Below are 15,792 nucleotides of genomic sequence, written 5' to 3'. Positions count from 1 at the left end.
TAAAAATTAATTAAAAGATGTGATTTAGCATTATGCCATAAGCAAGTTGAATTTTTAAATAAACATTTACATCATTAAAATAAAACATGACTCGTAACAAGACATTCACTTGTTTCAGGCTCATTTCCTGTTAGCTGCAGGGGGCAGCACTGGTCAGTTAATGGTGTATATGCGTGTGTGTGTGTGTGTGTGTGTGTGTGTGTGTGCGTGCGCGTGCGCATTCTTTCTCAAGAAAAGGGAGTCATTTCTTTCCCTGAAACGTCTTCATCTCTGCTCTTCATGGCATGAGGTGGCCCTTCTTGAAGAGGCCCAATCTCAAACTCCACTTCAAATGGGGGACTTTACTTTGGGATGAGAAAGACTGGTAAGAGATCCCAATGTTTCTTAAATTTTAAAATTCCTTATAAAATGATTAGTCCCCATTAAGAAACAAGTAGGAAATAAAGAGAAGACAAAGGAAAAAGGCAAGTCAGCTCTGAGCAATACCATCAGTGCAATGTCCATGGGAACTGTGGGTTGTCAGCACACCTGCTGGATAGATCTTGGTGCCTGGAACATGTAATCTTTCCGGGCAAGGGCATTCCTTGGCTTTGGCCCACTTACATGTTACTGAGCTCCTAAGAGCAGAGGGATAAACCCTTTTTCCCCACAGATTCTGCTAAATGACGAAGGGCAAAAATAGTGATTATCTGAGCAGTGCTGCCCCCTGCTGGTAGCAGTTATGCAACCCTGCAAACTGCAGTTTTCCTCTGTCCTAGTTTCTATCAATAGCTCTGCTAGGAAATGATCAGAGCTCTAAAGCTCTCGGAGACCATCCAGGTCACACTACCCTTGCCCACGCCACCGCCTGTGCACAATGGAAGCTCAGCTGGCATTTGGAGTGGAAGTGACTTCTTCATTATCACAGCTTTAGTTCAGGTCTCTTTTTATACCGCCTGAACACCTAACACCCAGAATTCACAGTGCCAAAATAGACAGTGCTTAACCTCACTGTGCTGTTTGTACATTCTTTTTAGAACAGTCTGGTGCTCTATGGTGAATCTTATTCTTTAGATCTGATCCATTTAACTAGAACTGTCAGCCTTCTCCTTAAGCACTGAAATGCGATTTGGGGGACGAATGTGGTATTTATGATTCCTTACATCTCTTTCATGAAACAAAAATAACACAAAATTTAGTTACTATTTTGTCGTCTAGTTTCTGGGGAAAGGATTCTTCCATAACTAGAGCTAGTGATTTAGGATAGAATTAAAATAAATAAATTTGATATTTACAGAGCCAGGAGGTTCCAACGGTCTTTCTAAATATTCATGCATTTGGCTAAATTTTATTTGACTTTATGATTATTTGAGCCTTAAATATAATTCAGATGATAAAAAAATTGCATGGAAAATTTTACTGGTCAAAGTTTATTAGAAAGTTCAGAACCTCACAGCAGCCCGGTGGGGTAATTAATCAAAAATCTCAACTGGTTAGTCTACTAGTACCCACACACACCTGGGTTACCTGGTTTGGTTACTAGTTCCAAGATGGTGTCCATGTTACACTGATGGAGATGTTATACATACATGAGGTGCTTATACATTTCTAGTAAGACATTTTTCACAACTGTAATATAATGAAAACTGGGCAGCTTCTGTGTCAGAGATGCTTAACTTCCATCTCCAAGAACAAAGTATAGGATCTTGAGATGCCTTCATCCTCTCTGGCCGAAGCCTCATCCCAAATATGGTACCTACAAGAGACTTTCCCTGACTCATCCATTTAACTTTGCTCCCTCTCTTCTTGATAGTAGTTGTTTTTATTTATTTGCTAAGTCATGCCTGACTCTTTGCAACCCCATGGACTGTAGCCCACCAGGCTCCTCTGTCCATGGGATTTTCCAGGCAAGAATACTGGAGTGAGTTGCCATTTCTTCCTCCAGGGGATCTTCCCGACCCAGGGATCAAACCCACATCTCCTGCATTGCAGGTGGATTCTTTACCACTGAGCTGCTGGGGAGGCCCCCCCTTGATAGTACCTTGGTATTTATGGTCTCAGTTCTTGACATGTTTTACAGTGAAAATGGCTTTCTGTGAGTGTGCTTGTGTGCATGTGTATGTGCACACATGTGCTGTGTGCATACATGTGCTTGTGTGCTGTGGTAGACTGAGCTAATAAGCCATACGCTTCTTGAAGGCAGGTGCTGAGTCTTTTATTCCTTTGATATTGCTCAGAAGTGCCTGCTGTAACATTCTACTTAAGAACTCAAATGAGGCGGACCAATGCATTTGGCATTTCTTAAAAAATGGATTATAGGAAAAACCTCAGCAAGGGTACCACATCTTGCCCTCTTTAACAAACATGTCTTTTTCTCCTGAGATGCTGTCTGTTTATCTTGCTACCTGCCTGTTTTCTAGTCACTCCCAATTAGAATAATTGCCATCTTCAGGTCTTGCCCTTTATTGATCCTGGTAGTGAAGGCAGTTTACAGTCAAGAGCTGTGCTGATAGAAGGTACAAATCTATTCACTAGGACCTCTAATAGAGTTCTGTCCCTTGTCTTGCTCTTCAGAATTGTTTTTGTCTGCTTTTGTTTTAGACTGTATTTTCCTTTGTCTCATTTTCCCCAAGTGTGCTGTGGCAGAAATTCACTAGACCACTTGAAGCAGGGATAGAGAGCTATGAGAAGATGCTTATGATGAATGTTTGGTTGCAAGACAGACTAATGTGATCAACTTTTCAAAATAGAGACAAAACTGTATAAATTAATCAGCAAGGTATTTATCAAACATCATGGCAGCACCGTATGGAGGGCTATTCAGGGGTTTTTGGTTAACAGAAGGGGTTGAGACTGGAGTCCCTGGATTCTGAAAAGACTCTCCCCACGATGCTGTTAAAGAAATGAACTAATAGCAAGAAAGTTGGCAAAAGTTCAGCCTGTATCTTGAAGCACTGTCAGAAAAGAAAATGCATTCTTGAGCCTCCAGAAACAAGGGGTATGTGGCAGTATTGCCTAACATAAAGAAGACTGTTTATAATTTATACAAGAGTTGTGCTGAGCCAAGAACTTACTATATATTAAATCATTAGTATTTAATAGTGAATTTGGAGCACATGCATATTTGTACGCATAGAAATAAGCACCCAGAGCAAAGATGGCAGATCAGAGAAGGTAGATCAAGTCAGGAAACTGTCTAAGCTTCCCAGGTGGCATTAGTGCTAAAGAACCTGCTTGCCAATGGAGGAGACGGAGACGTAAGAGACTCAGATTCGATCCTTGGGTCGGGAAGATCCTCTGGAGAAGGGAATGGCAACTCAGCCCAGTACTCTTGCCTGGAGAATCCCATGGACAGAGGAGCCAGGCAGGCTACGATTAAAGCAACTTGGCATGCATGTAGGCACAGGTATCTCAGAAACCCAGTGGAGGCTTTAAGGCCAGGAGGGCAAGTGGCTCAAATTTCTTGAGCCAATTCCGATTGTGGTGCAGGTTGTTCAGAGCCTGACCTGAGGAGGTTTTGTACAAGGCTACCAGGTGTGGGGACAGAAGTGTTTATAGCACAACTCCTGAATGTGTCAGTCACATAGACACACACCCTCTATGCAACCTTGATTTTGAGCCCTCCCAAGCTCCATGGGGACAACTGTTTTGATTGATCCATAATGTTTGCTATGACATGAGAGGAGGAAGGGGGAAGACACCTGTTATATATTCCACATCTTTGCCCTGCAGACAGTCCTTCCTGCTTTCATCCATGGCCAGACATCAACCAAGACTGACACTGTGTCCCTGCCTAGGCTCCAACTGTAGAATCTTTGTCCTTTGGAAATGGATGTGACCGTGGCATCAATATTATCTTCTTGTAGTTAGATTTACTCTCCCCCATAAGACATCTAAACAACCAAATGCAATTTCACTTTATTAGAATGATTCTAAAATGAATATTTTTCATAACCCATGGGGTACTGGAGAGAAATTTGAATGCTATGATTCCATTTGAATTATATCATTGTATATATACTTATTTGGTAATATATTTAGCTGTTCATATGTAGGCTCATGCATAAGATTTTGGCCTTTTTTGATTTAATGATACTCAGTGTCATGACTATTATCTTCACCTGCCCACCATCCATCCACCCTGTAGAATCAGCCCTTTCTCTTGCCACTTATATTTATGGAGGCAATGCCACTCTCAGATCTGGGGTGCTCAAGTGACCTAGAACTGGACAATCAATCCTTTTTGTCATATCACTGTGTTTGATTTAAGGACTGTTGTGAGTTAAACCATTTCCCCTAAGAATAGAGGCTGAAGTCCTAACCCCTAGTACCTCAGAATGTGACCTTATCAAGAGAGAGGCAATCAGGTTGAAATGTGGTTGTTAGGGGAAGCCCTACGCCAATGTGACTAGAGTCCTATAAAGGGGAAATGCGGACACAGACTGGCTTCCCAGGTGGCTCAGTGGTAAAGAATCTGCCTGCCAAATGCAGAGACATAGGAGACGTGGGTTCAATCCTGGGTTGGGAAGATTCCCTGCAGTAGAAAATAGCAACCCACTCTGTATTCTTGTCTAGAGAACTCCATGGACAGAGGAGCCTGGTGGGCCACCGGGTTGCAAAGTCAGACACAACTGAGTGTGCATGGACACCGAGGCACCAATAGAGGGAAGACAGTGAGCGGACACAGGGAAAATACCATTTCTAAGCCAAGGCTACCGGAAGATGAGGGAGAGGATGGAACAGATTTTTGTTCACCATTCTCCGAAGGAGCTAAGGATACCTTGATTTTGGACTTCTGGCCTCCAGAACTGTGAGAGGATACATTTCTATCCTTTAAACCCTGCAGTCTGTGATACTTTGTTACAGGGCAGACCTGGCAAATGAATATAGGAGTCATCCTGTGACTCAAGTCAAGCCAATCAGAATGAACCTCAGGATTTTTATGGAAGCAGTTGGGAAAGAGAAGATCTCTTTTCTTTTACAATTGTGAGCAAATAAGACCAGAGCTTCTGGGGATGCTAAGTGGACAGATTCTGTCTGTGTCTGAAGCCAGCTCTTGTGGGCAAAGCTGGAAATCCTGAGCGAGGAAGGAGGTTCTGATGACACTATTTGAACTATAGGACTAAAATGTTTTGAAACAGCTTCCAGATCAGATCTTGAGTTTTCAGTTACAGGGGCCGATAAGTGCCCCCCACCCTTTTTTTTAATTTTCAAAGCACAGTATGGTTAACAAACCCTTTAGACTTACAAATACGTACTGTGTTGTTGTTTAGTCACTAAGTTGTGTCCGACTCTGGGACCCCATGGATTATAGCCCACCATACTACTCTGTCCATGAGATTTCCCAGGCAAGAATACTGGAGTGGGTTGCCATTCCCTTCCCTATGGGATCTTCCTGACTCAGGGATTGAACCCACATCTTCTGCACTGGCAGGTGAATTCCTTATGGCTGAGCTGCCAGGGAAGCCCAATTATTCTTACTCTCACTCATATGGTCCCAAGCAAGTTACTTGGCATCTGAAATGTTGGGTGTAATTGAACTGCAGTCAGCTTGTTCCTATCATTGCATGGATATGGCTCAAAACTCATTGGAAAAGACCCTGATGTTGGGAAAGATTGAAGACGGGAGGAGAAGGGGATGACAGAGGATGAGATGGTTGGATAGCATCCCCGACTCAATGGATATGAGTTTGAGTTTAGTGATGGACAGGGACCCCTGGCCTGCTGGGGTCGCGCAAAGAGCCGGACACAACTGAATGACTGAACTGAACTGAACTGATGGCTCAAAACAGTAAGGGGAAATATGCGAAAAAATCCTCATCACTATGTTCTACAATATAGCACGATTACATGGATTGTGGACTCTTTCAGAGCTGTCATCCTGGGGCACACAGATTTGAAAAGAATATGTGTTCAACAAGAAAGTGTGAAATTAAATTGAGTCATTTAAATATTACTGTCACAGGTCAAATCTGTTTTTGCATTACCAACCATTCTTCATGCCAATCCCAAATGATACTATGAGACAGATATTTTAAGAAAGGATAGCTTTACATATATACCGAATCTAGAAAAATGGTACTAATGAACGTATTCGCAGGGCAGGAATAGAGACGAAGATGTAAGAATAGACTTGTGGACACAGCGGGAGAAGAAGAGGGTGCAATGAATTGAGAAAGTAGCATTGAAACGTGTACATTACCATATATAAAATAGATAGCTCGTGGGAATTTGCTATATAACACAGGGAGCTCAGCCTGGTGCTCTGTGATGACCTAGAGGGGTAGGATGAGGGAAGTGGAAGGGAGGTCCAAGAGGGAGGGGACATATGTATACCTATGGCTGCTTCACGTTGTGCAGCAAAAACCAATACAAAATGGTAAAGCAATTATCCTCCAATCAAAAATAAATTGAAAAAAGAAAGGATAGCTTTAGAAACTTCACTTAACACTAAGAAATAAAAATATGGGACATTTCAAGTTCACTGATGGTGAAAATATTTCTATAATCTCCACTTTGGGACCCTTAGGCAGCTGCACACAGGAATTTTTTTTCCCTCATTTAAGGAGAACAGTCATAGACTTGCCCAGTGGGATAGTTCTGGGTGGGGAGACAGACATGGAGGGAGTTACCACTTGGCCAGGTTGGGGCTTATTCTGAGAGCCACTGGTGAAAACCCAGCCCAGGACAGTCATGACCCTGAGTGATTGCCATCTGTTGCTTACTGGTTTCAATCCAAGCTTTCAGTCTGGTATCCACATTAGAAAAGATATGCACATATATTAGCACCAAAATAATTACCCACCACAGCATCTGTGCTAGGGGCAGAATGAATGGGCCATTTTAAATGCATTGTCCATTCACGCCTAAAGGTGACCTTTGCAATAATTCTGGAACACACTCCTGGATGACTTGGCTGGCTTGGTGCAAGAGTCTGACTTGCTGATTTCTGGGATAGATAACAGATTCTTCAAAGCCAGAACTCAAAGGGGGAAATATACATATGGTTATGTTCTTTATTTTTGATCAGGGATATCTTTTATCCAAAAAATGACTTAAAGCAGTGGCCTAGTTGCATAATCATAAAATAAAAACAAACAAAAAATAAGATAAAGAGAAAAATATAGAACATGAAAATCAGAGGGTGCCAGGTGTGAGATTAGTACTAAAAAAAACCTGTCCATGACTTAGTGACTGAGCACACACATGCACACAGTCCTAGATGTTTTCCAGCATAAAATGTGAAGAGGAAAACACGATCAGTCAAAAGAGTCAGTTTTTATGTAAAAAACACAAACAAAGAGAGAAACAAACAAAACCCTGGTTTGGAGCAGGGGTGATAGAGTCAGTGGTTTAGTGGATCTGTAGGACTCAGAAGTTCCTGTCCATATCTGCTGCAAGACACAACTTTTAAAGAAGGGGCTGAAAGGTTACTAAGAAAATATTTCTAGGTAGTTTCTACTAGGGGCATAGTTCCTTAAAGCGTTTCCCCAAAAGCCCAGGTTGTTTCTGATGATTCCATCAGGAAAACAAGATGATAATTTGTTAACAGATCACGAGTGGGATCATAAAAGTTTATTATGTATGATGTTTTTGTTTTCTTCATGAAACGGAAGCCTAAAGTAGACTGTGAGAGTCTTCAGTTTCAACACATTCAAATACTAGAGGCTCCACTTTGCTCTGATCTGAACCTCTCAAGTTCAGGTTCAATAGGATTGAAACAATCAAGGGATGATTCTAAGCGTGAAAGTCTGGCGAATCAGACAATTTATGAGGGAGCCAGGTTGGCCTTTCATCCATAGGTCCTAGACCTGTCATGCCTGTTGGGCTGACATTGCATGTGGTGAGTTGCATAGCAGCTTGACTGGTTAGAAAAGGGAAAGGGACAGAAGACAGCATCCTATCTTTCACAGTGGAGAATGCTATGAGAACAGTGTGGAGGCAGCTTGAAGGAAGACAAATTTTTAGGCAATATTACCAGCCAACATGTCAGAATGTAATGCCTTAAAAGGACTACAATCGGCCTGGTTGGCAAAATTGTTATGGGACAAAACATAGAGACAAATACAGTTCTGGGCTCTGCAAATACTGTGTGCATGCACGCGCGTGCACACACACACACACAGAATAAAGACAAGACAGAATAAACTGATTGAGCTCATTGCCTCCCAACATCATCACACGTTGGATGTTTAGCTCCTCCATCTATGCCACTGTTCTCTGTCTGATCACAAAGGTACAAGGGGCAAAAATGGCCTAAATGTGTTCTCCTGACACCAAATAGGGTCACACGCTCAGGACAATATATGTTCATGAAGGTGCTGAAGGAGACAAAATGGTAATGGATATAGAAAGGGAACTCTACCTACCTCTGCAACGTCTGAACTGCGTCAAGAAGAGCTTAACATCGGAGGCAGGGAGAGAGTTCGGAAAATACAGACAAGCAAACCCCGGGATTCCATACATCTATCTTGCACCTCCCCCATTCTCGCCTTGCTGCAATGAGTCTCCTGAAATATTTTCTTAACAAGTTTGTTTATTCACAGCGGGAGACATTTCATACTGATCTGTTTGAGGATGCATTTAATTACTGTCATGTTGATAATGAAGATTATTCTCACCCTTCTATCTACAAACTTAATTGTATGTGCTAAGTCGCTTCAGTCGTGTCCAACTATGTGCGACCCTATGGACTGTAGCCTGCCAGGCTTCTCTGTCCATTGGGATTCTCCAGGCAAGAATACTGGAACAGGTTGCCATGCCCTTCTCCAGGGGATCCTCCCGACCCAGGGATCGAACTCACGTATGTTGTGTCTCCTGCATTGGCAGGTGGGTTCTTTACCACTAGCACCATCTAGGAAGCCCCTTAATTGTATGTACACCCATCTTTTCTTGCTAACTTTACTTCCAGGTATGTTTCCTTCTGTTCAGAGCTAATCTTATATACCCTCTTGTTGTTCTCAATTTCTTTTAAAGATTTACTTCAATTCATTTATTTATTTGGCTGTGCTGGGTCCCAGTTGCAGCACACAGGATCTTTTGTTGTGCCATGTGGGACCTAGTTCCCGAGCAGGGATGGAACCCAGACCCCCTGCACAGGGCACACGGAGTCTTAGCCACTGGACTATGAGGGAAATCGCCTTTCCTGTTTCTTTTTCTCCATCTCAACTAGTAGTTGTTCCATTAGGTCTCTTTTTTAATTTTATTTATTTTTTTGACTGCACTGGGACTTGGTTGCTTCACTTGGGCTTTCTCTAGTTGTGAGCGGGGGCTACTGTTCACTGCTGTGCTCAGACTTATTGCAGTGGCTTCTCCTGTTGTGGAGCACAGGTCTAGGCACACGGGCTTCAGTAGTTACAGTGTGAGGTCTCAGCAGTCGCGGCTCCCGGGCTCTAGGACATGGGCTCAGTAGTTATGGAGAACAGGCTAAGCTGCTCTGAGGCTTGTGGGATCCTTCCGGACCAGCGATTGAATTCAAGTCTCCTGTATCGGCAGGCAGATTCTTTAACCACTGGACCACCTGCAAAGTCCCCGCCCCATTAGTTTATTCTCAAATAAAATAGGTTATTCTCAAATTAGTTTCTCTCTCATCTTAGAAACAATCTCCCACCGTACTCTTTAATTTTTCTCAGGTTTCTTTTCTATGATAGCTTCTACATAGAAGAGTCTATACTGTTGGTCTCTCCTTAGCTGTACATTGTAGTCACCTTGGGACCTTTAATTGGACTAGGATGCAACCTGGCCATTGGCAGTGCATAGACAGATCCTAAGGTGACTCTAATATGCAGCCAATGTACAGAACTACTGGTTTATCTGTGTTTCTATTCATTCCTCAAATCTCAAATCCGTTCACTTCTGGTTTATAGTCTAATGACAAAATTCCATGAATATTTTCAGGTCTCTTCTTTGGTAACCTTCTTGAAAGTTTCTTGTCTCTGGCTTCTGGACACTTGATTCCCCTCACCCCAACCTTCGCATCTGTTTCTCAAAAGTTTTATTTCCTCACTCATTAAAATGGCACCAAGCCTTCACGTAGTCACCCAAGTTGGAAATCAGGGAATCATTGTCAACACTGTGCCTTCAGATTCTAGACTCTGTCACCAATTCCTGTTATTTCTACCTCTTTAGAAGCTGAGCATCTGTCCCCTCTTGTCCATTCTCACTGCTTAGCCCAGGGTGTGATCAGTGTGCATGCTAAGTCACTTTAGTCGTGTCCCACTCTTTGTGACCCTATGGACCATAGCCTGTCAGGCTCCTCTGTCCAAGGGATTCTCCAGGCAAGAATGCTGGACCGGGTTGCCGTGCCCATCTCCAGAGGATCATCCTGACCCAAGGATTGAATCCAAGTCTCTTACAGCTCCTGCATTGGCAGGTGGGTTCTTTACAACTAGTGCCCCTTGGGAAGCCCAAGGTAGCTAAGATTAACGGAAGGCTTTCACAATTAGTCCTGCCCAAAGTTCCTCTATTATATGGTTTTCCTCTCCTTTACTAGGACCATCACCACTTACTTCTTCCTGATGCGCCTTACACCTGGCAACTGCAAACTCCTGATCACCTGATCATCTTTATATCCCTGGCATCTCACTTCTCAGGTGGTTTTGTAACAGTTTACTAGCATGGCCTTGTCTGACAGCTAATATCTGAACAGCTTTTACAGAGTGATTAACAAAGGTAGACAAGAATGAAAGAAAGAAGTACCAAACATGAATGCTTCTGATCTCAGACAGCCTGTGCAGGGGAGGCAACAGAGAGGTGTGGCACAATGAACCAGCTTTGCCTGAACTGTCCTGGTTCTCTTCCAGGTCTACTTTTGTGCATACAAGAAATCATTTCTTTAGGGCAAGTTCAATGCCACATACGGGTTTCATTACAGGCCAAATAGAAGGCAATAAAGCACCCTGGAAACATAATAATAGCATGAACATATTGCAGATATGGCCTGGCTCAATATCTGAATAAGGACTATATTCAATATAAAAGGAAAATATTCTGAGCACCTATGCCAGTTGAAATAGGACATCACTGATTTATCAGTAAAAATCAAAGGAATGAAAGGCTTGTAGTGATGGGGTCCCCTTCTTTCACTGAAAGTGAAATGACTCTTGTTTAATGTTTTATTTCATTCTCCCTATTTCACGCCCATTCCTTAAGGACTAATTTGAATTCCAGTACCTGAGTGGCCATAACGTGGCCCACCGGTTGCCTCTTCTATGAAATACTGATTTTATAGTCATGTGGAGAAAAATGCATTTGTTCAGCTTCCATATCAACTTGTTTGGGAGAAATATGGCAAGGAGACTACTGAATCATCAATAGTGAATTGTGTATTTGGGGTGCAAATTGCTAATGCTAATGCATTAATTAATGCAACTTTACAGTTTTTTTGCTTCAAGAAGCAAAACCTAGATAAATCACCCAGTCACCTTTTCCTGACTTCTCCCCAGCCCCCACCTCCTTCTTCTTGGATATTCGGAATGAAAAAATTAAGATAATTTGTATGCACATTTCTGACAATCATTTAGGGTTCTGTAATGATAAAGAACAATTAATGAAGGCTTCTCTGGCTTTGACTAACCACTGTCTGGGCAAATGTTTTAATTAATGAAGAGGCTAATTCCTTTGGTTTAATCACGCAACACTGAAGCAGAGGCTGCTTGGGAAAGTGAATGACCATTTCATTTAGGGGTGTCTCTGTCCACAAGATGGCAGTAAATGTTTGATGAGTTTCTAGGAGAACTGTTGTCTTTTGTGTGTGCATGGGGTGGGGGTGCTGGATGGGGGCGGCTGTCGAAAGGGGAGTGGAACTTGATCTAGAAGAAAATTTTTATTTATTCGCTGTTTTACATTTTTGTGTCAAGTGAATCCAGTAGTATATAATTAATTTAAAATGCTTTCAAGTAGGTGACACTGTTTATCATAACAGCTAAGCTGTGTACCAGAACAATAAATAATATAACTGGTATTTACCTCAACTATATGTAACAAAAAAAAGATGAATAAAAAGTAACATTTGGCTTGGAGGAATCATAGCATTCTAGCATACTGGCTAATAACTTGAAACTAGATGAACACATTAGTTTATTTTTGAAGGTGAAGGAATGCTCTGTGCCAGAGTTTTGGGCAATACAAAAGTCCAATATGCTAGGGTCTTGTCCTCAGGAAGCTTGAGACCAGCAGAAAATATCAGCATGTATTCACCTAATTGTTATACGAGGTAATGACAGAAGGGGTTATGGATGAAAAGCTGTGTCACTACAGTGGTGGAGAGATGACTGTCAACTGGAAGGAATCAGGGAAGGCCTTTTGGAAAGCACTATACACTCAACATTTGCCCTGAAGAATGGGTGGGATCCAGATTTTGGCTTCCCTGGTCGCTCAGACAGTAAAGAATCTGCCTGCAATGAAGGAGACCTGGGTTTGATCCCTGGGGTTGGGAAGATCCCCTGGAGAAGAAATGGCAGTCCACTCCAGTATTCTTGCTTAGAGAATTCCATGGACAGAGGAGCCTTTCTGAGCGCAGTCCATGGGGTTGCAAGAGTCAGACACGACTAAGTGACTAATATTTTCCCTTTGTTTCATGCTGATTGGTATGGAATTAAAAGCACACATAGGACGGATGAGAAGTATCTGGGGGCCAACAAGCCAGTTGACTTGGTTGCAAAATGTACATAAAAAGGAGGATGGGGAATGAAGTCAGGTGTTGAACACTAGGTTCAGAAGTTTAGATTCTATTTTGGAGGCACTGAAGGTTTGTGAGCTGAGGAGTCGTCTAGCAACATGCTTCAGAAAGAACCACCTGGAATCTGTGCAGGATGGATGAAAATGGAGAGAAACTGGCTGTTCAATGGCGTGTAATTCTGGAGAGAGGCAGTTGGGTGGTCCTGGCCAAGCCTTCACTGGAAAGCCTGGACCATTCTGGACCATTAACTTCATTTCTTTAGGTCATTTTCCTTCTATAAAAAGCAAATCGTTGGGCCAGGTGGTTCTTTTCAGCTCCAAAAACCACAGGCCTGGCTAGGATAATAGCAGGGGTGTAGGGACAGGGGAATAAATACAAGCGAGATTAGCAAGGCAGGCAAAAAGCACCTGGCCTCTGAGTGGAAAGAAAATGGAGGGATGCGGGGATGGGATGCTGGCAGGAGGGCAGCAGAGAGAAAGACGGAGAAGCACAGTTCACGCAGCTGGTTGCCTAGAAAGACAGTGGGGGTGTACGTGGAGAAGACTAACACCAGCTTTGTGAAAAACGCGCTTTCAGCTTTGAATGTACTGGTACCCCGGCATGATTTGTCGTGTGGAAATTGTGGACAAGGGGATTGCTTAAATTAATCTATTTGGGTAAATTATCTGAACAGAGATAGAATGGCTATCATAAATGTTTAGATTCTTTCCCTCTTAATAAACTCAGAACATATAACATTGTTAGAGAAGAAAGACTTTCAAGGTAATATGGAAGTAAGCAAAATAGGCGGTTCTTTGAATACAAAGATGGCGTCATGGACCGGCCTCATGGGAACTGGGCTGGGAGCTACTCTCCTGTCTGTGATGCAGCCTGAGGTCCAAGCCTCCCGTGAGCACTCACGGAATGAGAAGCACATAAATGGGAGGAGGGAGGAAGCACCGGCTGAGTCATCACGGAAGAACTATGGTCAGTCAGTCCGATGTTATCTCAACAACCGGAACAACCCAGCGTGGCGGCCACTCTCCACCCAATTCTGACCGGGCGTTGGTGGGAAAAGGGCAAGTGTGAAGTCAACCAACAATTATCACGGAGTGATTCAAAAAGTGCAATTTCAGGGCTGTCACAGGGTGACATCAGACAGTTGCAGGCTAATCTCCTGGACCACAACACTGTACAATGAGGACTGATGCCCGGAAGGGTGGATTGGGGGGAGGGAAGGACTGGGATGTGCTTCCAAATGAGCAGAGATTAAAGTCTATTTGATGCTGCTCAGTGCTCTGAGTGGGCTTCCCTGGTAGCTCAGCTGGTAAAGAATCCACCTGCAACACAGGAGACCCCGGTTTGATTCCTGGGTTGGGAAGATCCGCTGGAGAAGGGATAGGCTACCCACTCCAGTAGAATTGCCTGGAGAATCCCAAGGACTGTACAGTCCATGGGCATCGCAAAAATTGGGCTTCCCTGGTAGCTCAGCTGGTAAAGAATTCCCCTGCAATGTAGGAGACCTGGGTTTGATCCCTGGGTTGGAAAGATCCCCTGGAGAAAGGCATGGCAACCCATTCCAGTATTCATGCCTAGAGAATCCCCATGGATGGAGGGGTCTGGTGGGCTACAGTCCATGGGGTCGCAAAGAGTCAGACACAACTGAGGGACTAACCACAGCACAGCACACAGTGCTGTGAGTGGAATGTGAAATGGACATTTTCATTTAGTGTGCTGAAAATTCATTTCCAGATTATTAGCTTCATCAGCACATCACCTTGACTTTTCTGCATAAATAGACATTGCTATATCATGAAATAAATATATGTATACATATATATATACATATAGGCAATTTTTAAGACGGGAATTTATGCTTTTTAAAAATGAAGCTAAAAGATTCCTAACCAGTTAGATTAAAACACACACACACAATTATTATTGGCACCCTGATCATCCTTAAACACAGTTTGTGTTTGGCACTGTGGATGAATTGGCATTTGATTTCCAAACTTTCTAAACACCTAAAGTGCTTTTCCCTGAGAGTCTGGAGTGGCCCAAACATCAGGAACTGGGGAGGAAACTTGAGGACAAATTACAGCTTTTGGCGACCACTAGTTAACTTCCTCAACTTGTAATGGTAAAAATATGGACGATTCCTTTAATAACAACGAATTTTAAAAAGTACTGTACAACTTCCTCTTCCTCCTCCTTTTTAAACCTACTTTTCCTTCTTCTTTTTTTTTTTGTTTTTAAACATGAATGTTTAAAAGCAATGCTTTCTGCAGCATGATAGGAATTAGCAATTTAGTTTAGTTGGTGAATTTAACATTCTGCCTTGACTTTCCAGGTGGCGCTAGTGGTAAAAAACCAGACTGCTAATGCAGGAGACATGAGTCGTGGATTTGATCCCTGGGTTGGAAGATCCCCTGGAGGAGGGCACAGCAACCCACTCTAGTATTCTTGCCTGGAGAATCCCATGGACAGAGGAGCCTGCTCGGTTACAGTCACAGGGTCACAGAGTCGAGCATGACTGAAGCGACTTAGCATGCACACAAACTTGAGGTTAACCATCAAACCTTTCTGAACCCAGAACTCCCCTAAGTTCTCATCCATTTGGGGCCTCTTTTTTGGGGGATCCATCTACTGGGTTGTGTCTCAAAGCAACCTGAAAAGCTCAGAGTAGAAACCACATATTAAGTCTTTTCTGCCTCCTCACCACCTATTTTGCCGGTGCCTGGTGCGTGGGGGCACATCACACATGCTGCAGAAATCAATGAATCACCTCTTTGCTTCTCTCAGTCTTATTCTACATCAGCTCACAGATGCATATTAACTATAAAAAGTAACACCATATCAACACGACCTATAGTAGGAAGGTGAACTAGATGTTACACTTGTAACATCAAATATAACATCAAATTATAAACAAATAAAATAATCATAAACGATTGGGGGGGGTTATTTCTTTCTTCCCTCTCTCCTTTCCTTCCTTCGTGTCTACTATCTGTAAGGCGCTAAGGCTACAGAATGTCAGGAGAAACCTGAAGGTGACACAGGGCAACCCTTGTCTTATCATGAAGCAGCTCTACTATAGCTGTGGTAAGAGTCTTATGGCCTCTGCCCAAACACAAGCAATGATGGTGAACCATTAT

At 42.9% G+C, this 15,792-nt stretch overlaps 1 long non-coding RNA gene across 1 annotated transcript in view; it reads left to right on the top strand.

The window, feature by feature from the left end:
• The first annotated feature begins 187 nt into the window (after positions 1-187).
• Positions 188-15,792, top strand: part of LOC145521385 (uncharacterized) — a 67,910-nt gene continuing 52,305 nt past the window's right edge. Inside the window, exon 1 of the long non-coding RNA XR_014065361.1 lies at positions 188-364. This is a non-coding gene — a long non-coding RNA (uncharacterized LOC145521385). The remainder of the gene's footprint in view (positions 365-15,792) is intronic.

This window comes from Giraffa tippelskirchi, chromosome 9 (genome assembly GCF_054371585.1).
Source record: "Giraffa tippelskirchi isolate mGirTip1 chromosome 9, T2T-mGirTip1v1.2.pri, whole genome shotgun sequence".
Classification (NCBI taxonomy): Eukaryota; Metazoa; Chordata; class Mammalia; order Artiodactyla; family Giraffidae; genus Giraffa; species Giraffa tippelskirchi.
The sequence above is the reverse complement of the archived record's forward strand: the minus strand, read 5'-3'. Positions and strand labels throughout refer to the sequence as shown.